The sequence below is a fragment of the Mugil cephalus genome, chromosome 1, assembly GCF_022458985.1.
Source record: "Mugil cephalus isolate CIBA_MC_2020 chromosome 1, CIBA_Mcephalus_1.1, whole genome shotgun sequence".
NCBI lineage: Eukaryota > Metazoa > Chordata > Actinopteri > Mugiliformes > Mugilidae > Mugil > Mugil cephalus.
In genome coordinates, this window is record NC_061770.1 from 13,066,295 (window position 1) to 13,080,222 (window position 13,928).

The window sequence follows — 13,928 nt, forward strand, 5'->3', positions numbered from 1 at the left end:
GAACTTGTTTGGAAAGGGCAGTGACGTAACAAACTTTCATTTCCATTTAAAAGTCCAGCTTAATGAACTACGATACCTTCTGAACCACCCACCCACCCACCATTTAGATTCGGTATCAATATAACTACAATATTAAACCAAATAAATAAAGATAATCTGATAGAGGCATAATTAGAAGCTTTGCTTTTAATATTAATATTTTAATATTAAACATTTTAAATTCTTAATTTTTGACGACTACTACTACTTCTACTGCAACTTTTACTGAAGCAAAGCATCTGAGTAATTTTTCCACCACAAGCATTTACGTTCACACTATGCACCAGTATATACTGCATCGTGACTAGCTAAAATATAATCCACTTGGTGGGGATTCATTCTTGACCTTGGAGACAAATAGTGTTTGTTCCACTGAAATTCTGTTAACATTAATAATAACACTATACGGATAAATACGTACAAATCAGCTGCATATTGCATACTTTGGTACTCTAATAGGCTCTGTGGCCGAAACCTCGATGCATTTTGAATGTTACTGCTATTTTCACTTAAGTAAAATATGTTTTGCTGCAGCTTACATGTCAAAACAGAGCACTTGGTCAAGGCATCTGTCGAAAAGAGTCTGTTTTTAAAGATAATCAACCCCCGCAGTACATCACCAGTGAATGAACTGTGGAGCTGTAGGTGAGGTGGCGGCGGCGAATAGCAAAGATGGGAGGACGGCAGGGTCACTGGGAGGAAAGAAACGATGGATACAATGCCGCGGGGTCTTGGCATCGCCTCCTTTTAATGACATTACAGTGGAAAGAACAAGCAGCAATGAGCGACACCGTCATTAACCTCTGGCTGGGCTATAAATCAACAGCAGTTCACGCAAATTAGACCAATTCCCCTCGATCTGCCTCCAAAGGCCCTTGCTAGAACTATGCCATTATAAATCAAAGGGGCGGAGGAGACGCGCACACACACATACACACAAATAAGCGCAGACAGATACATGGAGAGAGCAAGCAGACACTTTTATTGGTAGTGTTTTACTGTGAGTCATATAAGCTAAAAGAATGAAATTTCTCAGGCTTGCCCTTGGTGATTCATACATATTTTCATCAGGCCTGCTTATTACAGATAGCTTTTGATTCTGTCTAGAGGCTCAAAGAAATTAACGTTATATGTACCCGTGTTACGGGAGAAGAGAAACTTTCAGAATAAGGACGACATAGGTTATGAAATTCCACAATATTATTCTGCACGGAGGAGCCCTGGGGACTGATTTGATGTAAATTTGAAAGCATACAACAAAGAATGACTTTAGCATAAACCGAAAAATAGCACTGTCTACCAACAAAATGCTCTAATTTACCACAAATAGTCCATTTTAATATTTTCACGGTGATATGATTTTCACATATCACTTACCTAAATATCCTTTATGGAAATTTCCAGCCGCTCTTGGATTTGGCTGTTGGTGAACTGTGTGTTTGCGTCCTTGCAGGGCAGTGTGGGGAGAGGGATGGACAGCTGCCGTCTCTCTGTGGTCGTCTGCAGGAAAGAGTACATATTGCACGTCACTCGGAAAGGTAACAAATATGGCAGTGTGTCCCTGCCATCTGTCACTTGAGCTTCACACATCCACACAGACAAAGGAGAGCCAGGCTGCCGAGACGGCAACAAGGCCCCAGCCTGCTATTGTCCTTCAGGCTCGTGGGTGAATGTAGGGCCCCTCATCGTCGGGCCTCACCGCAGTGACGTACCCTTTAGTAATGGTAGCATTGTTCATCACGCGCACGCAGCCCAAATCCCAAAGAGACTAGGAATATGCATATGGTTAAACTCTAACAGTAATGTTGGATTGATTATTATTCAAACAGTTATTAGTTTTGCCCGTTTTTGATTTGCCGTTTTTATCTCTTGAATAACGCCCCAGATGCACACACCCATGTGAACACACACTTCCACCCAGTGCACACTCCACCAGATAAGGTCCCAGGCTTAGTGGACAGGGTCGATTTTCCATTATGGAATTTTATAATAAAGATAAACTGTCACAGCAATCAAAGCATCACTTAAGGCAAAGCCAGGACCTCTGTTTTATCCCGCAACCTCTTCCCTCCTCCATCCCCCAAAATAATCATCCTCAATCCTCCCAAACACGGCAGAACCTCCAAGAGTTCCAGCTTTTCTTTTATCTCCTCCTCCGAAGAAAGAAAAAAGCAAAGATGAGGAAGGTCAACGATCTGTCAGCAGCAGATAAAGAAGGATAGACGAAAGAAGAGATCGATGGAGAAATTTCAAAAACCTTGCCATTTTATATATGTGTTGTGCTCTGGAAAAAAAAAAGAAAACAGAAAGATAAAATGCTGTCAGACTGCAGGTATTATCAAGTTTCTGCTTCCTTTTTGTTCACTCGTTCAAGAAGTAAGCATCAGCTTTTTGTTTTTGTTTACTGTTTGTCTTTTAAAGGAAATTGTCTCAGCAGTGTACTGCCAAGTCTGCATGAATCTGTGTTCTGTGAGTCAAAAATGATTCGTACTACTTTTTTTTTTTTTTTTTGGACTGCATCACAGAGCAACGTGAAAGATTACACCAACTAATCCCTGTGTAATCTCTGTGTTCATGCTCCTCTGCTGGAAGTTTGCTCAGAAAGAAGGTCTAATGGCCTCGCAAATCAACTCTTAGTATACTTTATGTTCTTAACAAATCAGGGCAGATTTGTATTGTCTGTTGTTGCAAGAAGATTAAAGCCCTCATATAGGTCCCTGACACTTTTTCTGACCATAAAATATTTTAGATTTAATACACAACGGTCAACTTCCAACATGGCTCATTGAGGGTGGTTTAAACAAAATTAGTATAACTGTCCTCGGATAATAATTGAAACATAGTTTCTTTTAAAACTTTGGAAGACAGGAAAACAGATCTGCTTTTCTAAATGGGTTCCACCAAAGAAGCTACTTACATAGGAGGCAAAATGCCTTCAGGTCTCCAAACCCATTGCCCTTGTGCAGATTTATGTATCCAGACTTGCCAGCTCATGTTCATAGCTGCATTTTATCTACATATTTATTATTATTCACACCACTTTTTTAACATATATCTTATTTTAATAGTTGTCATCTTTTTAAACTAATCATTCTCAGATGTCCACTTTACCATGATTTTATAGCATTTTATATTGTCTGTATTGACTTTCTATCTATCTATCTATCTATCTATCTATCTATCTATCTATCTATCTATCTATCTATCTATCTATCTATCTATCTATCTATCTATCTATCTATCTATTCGTCTAATGCAGCAAACATGGAGAGAAGATTGCATTTATTCCTTTATTCATACAATTGAACTGAGTAGGATCTGATATGACTGAGGTGGTTAGAGGACCATAGTGCCTGTGTAAATGCAGCAACTGAGAAGAGAAAAAAATCTCTGGTTACCTGAAATAACCCAAATTATCAAGATTTTGGCCCAGTATTTTAATCATTGTGAGGCACAGGTCGTCAATCTTCTGCGGCTTTACAAGTGCTGTGAATGCTCAACCAGACCTTGTGTTCCTTGACGGGAAAAAAAGAAAACGTATAGCTGAATGGAACCAGCACATTGTGAAGGTTACAAATCTCAAACCCCTCAGAACCCCTCTCCCTGTGCTCAAGGGCAGTTCCTTCATGTTTTGAACTTGGGGTTTCCAATCAGATAGATTGGCATTGGGGCCCCATTTGACACAAGGGCCAAGTGTTGCTTCAAATCCTGGTGGGCCAACTGGCAGCCTCTCAGGAAACGTATTTCAATTACCGTAAGAGCCTTGGCTTGTTTCCATTCATCCTATTCTTTAATGGGCTACGTATGTAACATCTTATGCAAATCACAGATAGCAAGGTCCTTTTTAGTGGTGTTGCTTTTCACAAGATTCTCTTAATCTGTGCCTCTCCACGTGTGTCTATAGACGTACTAGTGTTTGCTTAACTATAAGAGATATCAGCTTTTATCCCTGACACATCTCTGACCCTGTGGTTGCAGTGTTTTCAGAAATTCGATGAAAACAAAAAAAGTTCAAAACCACATAATTTCATTTGAACAGGAACCATAGCCATAAACCACTCAAAGTGTGCAATAACACAAAGTGAGATGGAATCCATAATATCAGAACCTTTAACATCAGCCATGCAAGGAGGTTTATTTAAGGCTGGACAATGGAAATGAAGCTAAATGCTGAAAGTAATACACTCACAGTAATGCTGTCAACATGTTGTTAGCACCTACAGCATGCTTACCGCGTTCATTATCTTCATGAGTATGGCAGGTAGCTTGCCCAACGATGCAATTCAATAGCACTACAAACCACAACCTCCAAAATGACAACACAATTGAATCAACAGCTCTCAGTTATTTTAAACAAATGCTGAATACCATAACCTCCGTGAAGCTAAAATTGCAGGACTGTTACATTTGAATGCATTGGGTTTACACTAGTGTACTTAATAGTAAGTGGTTGCTTTGCAAAATGGACAGCTGCGGGATAAAATATTAATCCACGGCAAAAACAAATAAAATATAGGGAAAATGCCACACTGCCTTAACACAAGTGGAATCAGAAATTCAAATGTGTCCATTAAATGTACTAAACTGAAGAAAAATCTCCTTAATAAAGCTTACACTGTCCCCTAGTTGTAATCTCGATCAATCGAATCAGTCATTGATTCAGTAGGGAAACACTATCGTGTATTTATGGAACAGTTATAAAGTTAAGTGGTTGGATCAGTGCTACACTTTTCCCTACAGTGTTTTTAAACTAGGTTGATTACTAAGACGATCCAGTCAACTTATTGCCAACTTTAGCAACCACACCTATTAAAGTAAATTAAAATATTAATTTGAGACATGTCAGACTGTGTGACAAAATGCCTAGTAAATGTTGAAGTTAGGTTACAATATAAGAATTTTTTAAAACTTTTTTGCCACAGCTTTTTGCACAACTTTTCATTGTTTTCATTCCCATCGGTTTTTGTGTGTTTTCTTTCCCTGTATGTTAAAAATGGTACTGTGACGTATGACATCGCCCATCACTCATTTTTTTGTTGCTTTCTGATTGAATGATGTTTTGCAGCAGTCAAACCGTAACAATGCGGCCGAACATTTCTGTTGCTGTCAGAATGAAAGGCTTCCTGTAGATGCTAACGCTCCAAACTGTCCATCAGTCCACGTGTCTTGTTCTGCAGTTTGATCTATTTTGGACTTGACTAAAGATTTTACAGCTTATCTTACACGATTGTCAACTTTTACCTCAGACAAAAAAATGTATGCTGAAAATGGGCGTTAAGACCCGTAAGTGTACGCCATGGTTATATTACAGGATAAAAATACACGTTAAAACAGCCAGAGTAAATTCTCCACAAAGGTAATAATAAAGGTGTAACATAATTAATTATGTGTATGTCTTGACCGAATATTCAATGAAGGCAAATTCTTGTTACATGTCTTGTACAGAAGCGGATGAGGTCTTTAATCTTTCTCCGACTCAAAAGTGAAGTGAGAACAAACCAGACAGCAGCTCTGGACTTGAATGAGATCCAATTATGAGGTGAACGGGAGCTTCGTGCTCTCTCCAGTGCTCTCCCCGGGATGATAGTTCACCTGCTGGTGTTGATGCGTGGGATTACCTGGCCATGGGACTGGTTTCCAGGCCACGGGAAAAGTCTATTAGTGCCTGGGTAATCTTCCTGCATGCAGCGGCATGCCAGAACAGAGTGCCTACTCAGGCCATTGTGGTGTTTATGGGTGTGTGTCCATCCAGTATTTCTGATTAGTATTCTCGGGCTATGAGGCTACTCTGACAGTGGGGCCTCTGAGAGCAGCAGCGCCATGAATTCTTTAGCATGAGCCTCCGTGTACCCTTGCTCTCATCACGCCTGAGAGGACAAGTCCAGTCAAGAAGAGACACGGAGACACACATAAATGTACTCGCACGCACGCAGGGAAACTTTAATTTGGTGCATACATCTATGCCCTTGAGCCTACTCGGAGCTAACTGAAGGTCCCTCTGGCCTACATGCAAACACAGGCTGCATTTAACCATCTCATCAGCACACTCAACACATTTCCTTCTGACTCACAGAAGAGGAGCCAAACATACCCATGTACAACACACACACACACACACACACACACACACACACACACACACACATACACACACACAAAAATCTGAGTAGGAATTTTCAATCTCTTCTTCTCCCTTTCTCTCTCCCTCTGCCTGTGGAGAACACTGGCAGGAATCAGGGAGAAGAGCCGGGTTGCTAGGCGACAGGTTGTGGTTGCCATGGTGAATTTAAGTGGAACAGCTGGTCCAATCAGCATAAAGTGCGGGCAGGCGGGGGCAGAGCCAGGGAGGCTCATGCCAGCACAGACAGACAGGAAGGAGAGGCTGCTGAGGCATGCAGGATGCAGAGGAGAGGAGAGGAGAGGAGAGGAGGAGAGAAGAGGAGGAGAGAGGAGAGGAAAGTAGGCTAATGGGCAAAAAATGGAGGGATGAGAAAAATAAGTAGGAGGCCAGAAAGACAGGAATAAGCTTAATGAGAAATACTCCAGCTGGACAGATGAACAGATTTAAGCCAAAGGAAAAATATGAAGACGAGAAGAAGACAGAAATAGCTCAAACATTACTCCTCCCATCAGACCAAGAACAAACACAGCGCCACGTTTATGTCACGAAATGTGTCTGTTGAAGACGCCTAATGCAGCAGCAGCAACAACCGAGCGAACCCTGAAACTATTTAAAGGCACAACGCAGACAAGAAAACAACGCAGACGCCATCACAGTTAGATACAGCTAATCGCAAAGTGGTGATAAGATGGTGATAATGATAATGGGCTGGGAAAATGTGTGGATGTGGGGATTGGGGGATTTGTGATTAATGGAGCGCGTTTAAAAATGTCTCAAATGAGGTTGATAAGTTTATGTCTGTCGGCTGTTAAAAGTTTTCAGACGAGTGCAAAATGCCATGCCACGAGGGCATGTTGGAAGTACGGCGAGTTCATACTGATGTTTGCATATGCGTGACGCAGTGTCGTGTTGTGAGAGGTACTCTACTTTGAGTTGCTTTTTGGCAGCTTGGAAGGTGCAGCGTTTGTTAACATCATGATGATTTTTAATTAAGAAAAAAGAGGAAACAAGTACGTGCAAAGCTCTGCACAAACTGAAAGTGCACTGAGAGTTAAACTCACGTATCAGTAAGTCCTGGCAGTTGCTCCAAGGAGTCAGTTATTTCAGATTTTGCTTATCTGGTCAGTGTTCAGGAAAGGGTCCATCTCCAGGTCCTCACTGGACAGCGCTGCCTGATGTCTGATACTTTATCAGTTATTGGTTTCGCTCTTTATCAGCTTCTGAGACTGAACCCTGCACACACACACACACACACACACACACACAGAAAATAAAATATTTAAAATTCAACAGTAGATTGTGCTGATCTCAGTGCCGACACTTCAGAAGTTATTTACACATGTATTCTTTTGCAAACTACTGCGCAAGATGTGTTTTGATGAACCACCCTTAACTTCATCGTGCACACTTCTGGCAGAATTGTTCACACACACACACACACACACACACACAAAAAGCACAAACACGTGCATGAAACGCTACATAGACAAAAAGGTAAGCTACTGTAAGTGTCGCACTTGTTCTGAGGAGGAAGCATACTTGTGTGCTCTGGTGACATTCAAGAGGACACACATGTCTTCCTGTAGCAGGACACACTCTCGGAGTGTCTCGCATGAGCAAGCACAGAGGGGAGTGAGATGAACACAGGCTGCCACTGCTGTAACCAATCATGGCAGCCACTTATCCTGCTCATTCTCCTCAACGGCAAAATTATGTTGCAGCTATTGTCACAGAAAATTTGCACGTCTTATCCCCGAGAATGAGAATTTGAGCACGAGAAGAACAAGATAATTACAGCATATCTTTAAGGCTTTGCGTTCGCCTCGAACACAGCGATGCGGCGGATTGACAGCATAAACTGTGGTTAAAAGTAACAATATTGCCTTCAGAATGTGAAAACATGAGGAGGAAACAGTAGCCGCCGCCGATGAATAGAACAGGCTTTAGCTGCTAGTCCGGCTCACAAGATGTCCATTCACACAAAGCTCTCACTCTGTCACACCTTCCTCCTGTCACTCACACAAAGCATGCTGGGAGGCATGGTTTCCAGGGCGACCGAGAGGCACCTTTCCTTGACGACAGTTCAGAATGCGGAGATGGAGGACATTAGCTTGCACCTCAGGTGTGGCAATATTGGCGCCTATGGCTCGACCAAGAGCAGAACAAAGCAACCATGACCGCTCTGCTCGAGAGGAGAAACACACAATCTGACATAAAGCAGCGAAAGAAAACACATCATATAAGCGTAATGGTAGGGACTGTTGTAACCTAAAAGCAATTGAAGAACTTTGCAGTTTTTGGTTTTGCACCTAGTTAGGATCCTCCTGAGCTTGGTGTGACAGAGGACCTACTGGGAGTTGAAACAGCTCTCTGGGTATCTCCTCTCAGTGATAAATGAAGTAAGTCGCTTCACACTTATAGTGTGAATTAAAATTTCACACACACATACTCCCTCAAAAGACCCTCACACTCTGTCCTAAATATGCAATAACACAGTCCAGAATCCTCCTCTAGGCTCCAAAATACATCTTCAAAGGAACTCTCAATCTGCTTAACACATTTTACACACTTCACACACACACACGCACATGGACGGTCATAGCTGCGCACGTGCACGCACAAAGGAGGGGACTCGCAGATCAACGCAAGGAATGGGCAGACTTTGTGATATTGTGTTGCTTTCAGCGAAGGCCAAACCCATGAAATTCATGAAGAGGGTACAGAGGCGGAGACGGGCGCGTCGTGTGAACGAAAAACACACTGCATGCTGAGAGCAGACAACGCGCGGTCGCTCACACACCTCAGGAGGAGCACGCGGTGCAGGGGAAGCAAGAGGGGAAAAGAAAAAAAAAAAACGTCTGCGTGTGTTTGTAGGTGTATGTGTTTGTGCTAGTGAGTGAGAAGGGGACTGAGTGCATAGAGAATTGAGTGCAGTTAGTAGTGTTTCCCCCTCGGCTGAGGCATTAACAAGCCTATAATGGACCCTCTTAAAAAGCCGACTAGGATCTCCTCCAAAACTAACTGATTTAGAGTGGCCAGGGCCCCCGTGGGCAGTGGCCAAGTCCCCCTCTGTCCCTCCCCAGCACAGCCACAGCCAGCCCCGGTGGCAGGCGGCACAGACACACATTGTGTTTGTCTACTGAACCACAAGCAATAGCAGTTTATAACACAATAAAACACCATGAGGAGGCATTAATTGGATATAATAGCCAGGGAATGATTTAGATGATTTAACACCTTTTTTCCAAGACGAGTACATAAAAGAGAGAGAAAAAGGAAGAGGGGAATAAAAGGGAATTAGAAATGGACTTACACCCCGTTTCCAACTTTGATTTCAAATGGCAGACCGCTTCAGGTCCACCCACACTACAGAGAACACCAATGCAGATGTAAACACAAGCTCACGCACAGGTGCACGTATCTCACAGGAGCTACATATTCATCTCATTTAAATTTGTAATCAGGCATAATTTAGAATAAGTTCAGATACCTTTAATGCGCACATGGAGGTAAGTAACCAGTAAATCTAATAGCTGAATGTAACCTCTGCAACATCCATCTGTAATTTACTAACCTCTGAACTGATCACAATAATCAGTCCATCACAGATGCAGCTGATGCTGATAAGATATGACAGGCCCGTGGGTGGAAAAGAAACCAGATGCGTGCCCTCTTTATCACTCATCGATGCTTCAATGTCGGCGTTTTATTGACAATAAGGGGATCTGGGAAAATAACCGACACCTTATTCTCGCGGCAAATTATCCTCAAGACCCCGCTCGCCAACCCTTCAAGATATACCTTCACCTTATCTCTCCTCCCTCTCCTCTTCCTCACCTCCCCGTCTTTTTCGCTCCACATAGAGCTGAAAAGGAGCGGGGCCTTGCATGTATGTACGTAATTGGCACTTTACTGTCATATCAAATTCATATCAGTGCAGGGTCTTGGGCTGGGAAGAACAATGAGGGCCAGACAAAAGCGTGGCTCCGTGCTCTGAAAGTCGCCCTGATAACCGCAGCATAGGCCGGTCAATAAAACCAATCATCTCTAATCTTCTTATGGGGGACTAAACAGTTCCCCATAAGAACTCCACAATGCCCACTAGACACAATTCGCGCCGCACTGTAGCAGTACGAGGACTGCATCATCGCAGGGTGAAACAATGGCTGAATCGCAACCTCAGTGTACGACCTCATCAATTTTATCTGCAGCAGCACTGGTGTAAGTTCTTTAGGATATAGAATCAGGTAAAGATTGTCGGATATACACTTAGAACACACACACACATATATATATTTATATTTAATTTGCCTTGTGATGTACAATTTTGAAAATCTAATATCCATAAACAGTTCAAGCACAGCGCACGGATTTGTTTAATTATGTGCAAGTGAGGAGCAGACTTTTAAAGCCACCGTTTATACCCTCCTATTCTCAAGAATAACGGTGTAAACGTACACCGTTGTCCCCTTCGTTTTGCTTTGTTGTGAGTCAGATTCCCCTTAAAAAAAAACACACGCACATCAGTGATGATTAAAGGTCAGCACCCTCATCCTTTTAGCATTTAGCTTCCACCGCCTCATCGAAGACCACCCTTCAGATACTCGGCGTTGGAGCAGTTCCAACGCGATGGTTATTCTGACGACAGCCGCAACAAATTGATGTATTAAATTATCTGAAATGGTATGTTTCAGTGTATGCCCCCCCTTCACCCCTCGCTTTTTTTTTTTTTTTTTTTTTTAAATCTCCAATGTACCCGTTCGACAGCCTGTCAGCTAACTTCAATACAGCTGTATGCAAAATCTCCCTGGTGCTCCAACGCCCAAACCTCTCTATGGAGGCCTACCCAGTCTGGAAAAAAAAAAAAAAAAAAAAGTGGGGGATGGGAGAGGTCATGGGGCGATGCTGTGTGGTTATTGTAGCTCAATTATTCACAATCCATTTCTGAAAAAGATACATACGCCACCATGCATTAGGTACAACGTAAGATTTATGTTTGAACATTAAGAATTTAGAAACTAAAACTTCCTTTGATGATTTGTTTATCGTTTACGGTCAAATCTCCCACATATGCACGTCACTAATGCATGTCATTTTATCCATCTTTCGTCTTCTTCTCTCTCTAATGATGTTTGGCTGAGGTGTGGGTTAATTGCAGGGTTAACTGACAGCGTAAGAGGAGCAGTGCTGCGAATATGAGACGAAAGTGAGGTTTTAGTCACAGTGTGCAGATGGGGGCGTGGGGGTGGGGTTGGGGGGCTGTGCATAAGTTTATTGAATTGTTGCAGGTTTGCATGCTGTGTGTGTGTGTGTGTGTGTGTGTGTGTGTGTGTGTGTGTATGTGTGTGTGTGTCATCCGCTGGGCATGAATGAGCATCAGTAAGAGCAACGCTTTGAAGGGAGGTTAAGCGTGTGCCTTTGTTTTCATGTGAACGGCTGACATGCAAGATTTGTGTAAAACTCACCTCGGCACTGCCGTCACCTCTGCTCTCTATCTCTGTCGTATACAAAGAAAAAAAAAAGTCTTTGCTGCCACTGCGTTACGTTCATTGGAATTTGACTTGTTTTACAACAGTAATAAGTAGCTGTGGAGGCAGTTAATGTTCAGGAGTCTGTGTCCTCTCTAGCTGGAGCTGCAGTACATGACCGGGCAGCAGTGATGTACAGGCTAATTGCAACGTGTATGAATAGAGGGCATGCATGTATGCATGCATGAGTGGAGTCATATGAACATAGTCATACAATCAAATAAAAATTTGCCCCACTCACTGTATACGTAAATATGTGCCGCTCACAACGAGCATCCCAATCAACATATAGCTCTTATCTATTCAAAGCTGTAGTTTGAGCGAACACGCGAACACACACACACACACACACACACACACACACACACACACACACACACACACACACACACACACACGTGTAAGTGGGTGCAGACATGATATGTATTTGAAAACACACATCTGCAAGGGAGATCTGAGATTCAGCAACCTTTCAAACGTACGATAAATGTATAGAAACAGTCAGGATAATGATCCTTTTCTACAGTGTGACAAACAGATCAATGCAAACAGCTCATGACATTTATCAGATAGAGTCAAGGACCTCCATATTAGTGCTGATGCTCACCGCGCTATAGTCGAGTGGCCCCAGCGTTATTGATACCCACAAAGCAAAGGACAGATGTAATTCATTCATCTACAAAACATGATAATTTGAGGAACTTTTTGTCTCTGCGGCATGACAGAGTGAGTGCGCGTGAGTCATTGTTCTGAGAGGCACAAATGACAGTCCATCGCCAGCAAATGTACAGTGACATATTTCTCATTGTGAAATGATAAACAATGATAACTGTCCGCCTCCAGAGCTCACACTGAGAAACTCACAAAAACTACATTTAGGACAAGTTTGAATGCAAACACAAACACACCTCGCTTTGCTCTTTTGGAAAAAGTTTGCAAATTTTACGTGTGCACAAAATAAATGGTGTGTTACTGCACAATTTTTTTTATTGCAAGAAAATCTAAATTAAATTAAATTAAATTAAATTATATTAAATTAAATTAAATTAGCCAACACTAGCAGTTTTTGTTACACAAAAAATGTAAGCAAGTTATACATAATTCAAAATATTTAATTTGAAATTAAAAAATATATATTTCAGAGTAACTCTGCAGCAATGATACCCTGTGAGCTAACCCTGAAGGTATTATATTATATTATTTTAGGGTACCTCGGGAACAAAGATATCTTCAGTAACAAGACAAGGCTGTTGTAAATTAACTTAAAGTATACTTAATTTTCTAAGAGCAAAACTAGATTGAATGTTAGAATTTAAATATATAGCTATTTAATTGAAGGCAACATCTCTGCATCGATATTAGCTTACCTGTGACCACGTGGTCCACAGTAGCGTTACTGAGGCTCTATAAGACAGAGAGCAGGTGTCACATCCTGCATCCAAAGTACAGTAAAGTTTCAAACTTCCAGCGTTCACGTTGTCTCTCTGTCTGCCTGCTCTGCGTGTGCTTGTGCGTGTACGGGACTTGGCAGTAGCCGGTCCGCATGGTTTAATATAGGCTGGTGTTTGTAGCATCTCGCCATATATTACCATTTCTCCTTGGAAGGGCCCCTTGCATTCAAATCAGCGGCCGGCTGCCTGATCGCGGAGGACAGCTTACTAGGCCCCTTGAATTGTTCACCAGGAACAATGGATTCCTTTGTCAACGTGTTTCTCTTTCTCTCCCTGGACAATACTAGAGGGTCCTTCTGGCTCTCTGCACTTAAGAAATGTTTGCAAAATTACACCTCTTTATATGCCTCTCAAAACAAGTAGCAGTGCCAGTATAAAAGTGTGGGAGGTTTAGACGGAAAATGCACCGGAGATTCGTTTCTTTGCTCTTTGATAAACTTCAGCCACTGTTTTATAGGAAATTTCCTGTGTTTCAGAACGCCTCTCCTGGAGCCCTACGCTAATTTGAAATGTTTACGTCTGATATAGACTAAAAGTATAAATACGTAAAGGTAGGAAAAATAAATGCAAAGGCGAGATAAATATAATATTTATATTATACAAGAAAAAAGGAAACCCCGTTTTTTTTTTTTTTTTTTTTTTTTTAAATATAATAATAATGATGACGATACAGGATTTCAAAATAAAATATTTTATAAGACATTAGGTTAACTCCATAAATGGTTATGAGATAACTGATCAGTTAAATAAGGTTATTTGTTGTTTTAAACTTGACTGTGTTAAACCGGA

At 41.8% G+C, this 13,928-nt stretch overlaps 1 long non-coding RNA gene across 1 annotated transcript; it reads right to left on the reverse strand.

Annotated features, from left to right (window-relative positions):
• Positions 1–501: 501 nt before the first annotated feature.
• Positions 502–13,190, reverse strand: LOC125021362. Its single transcript, XR_007114337.1, has 4 exons — positions 13,056–13,190; positions 7,222–7,393; positions 1,417–1,539; positions 502–783 (listed from the first exon to the last, which is right to left on the reverse strand). It is a non-coding gene; the product is annotated as an uncharacterized LOC125021362 (long non-coding RNA).
• Between the last annotated feature and the right edge of the window lie 738 nt (positions 13,191–13,928).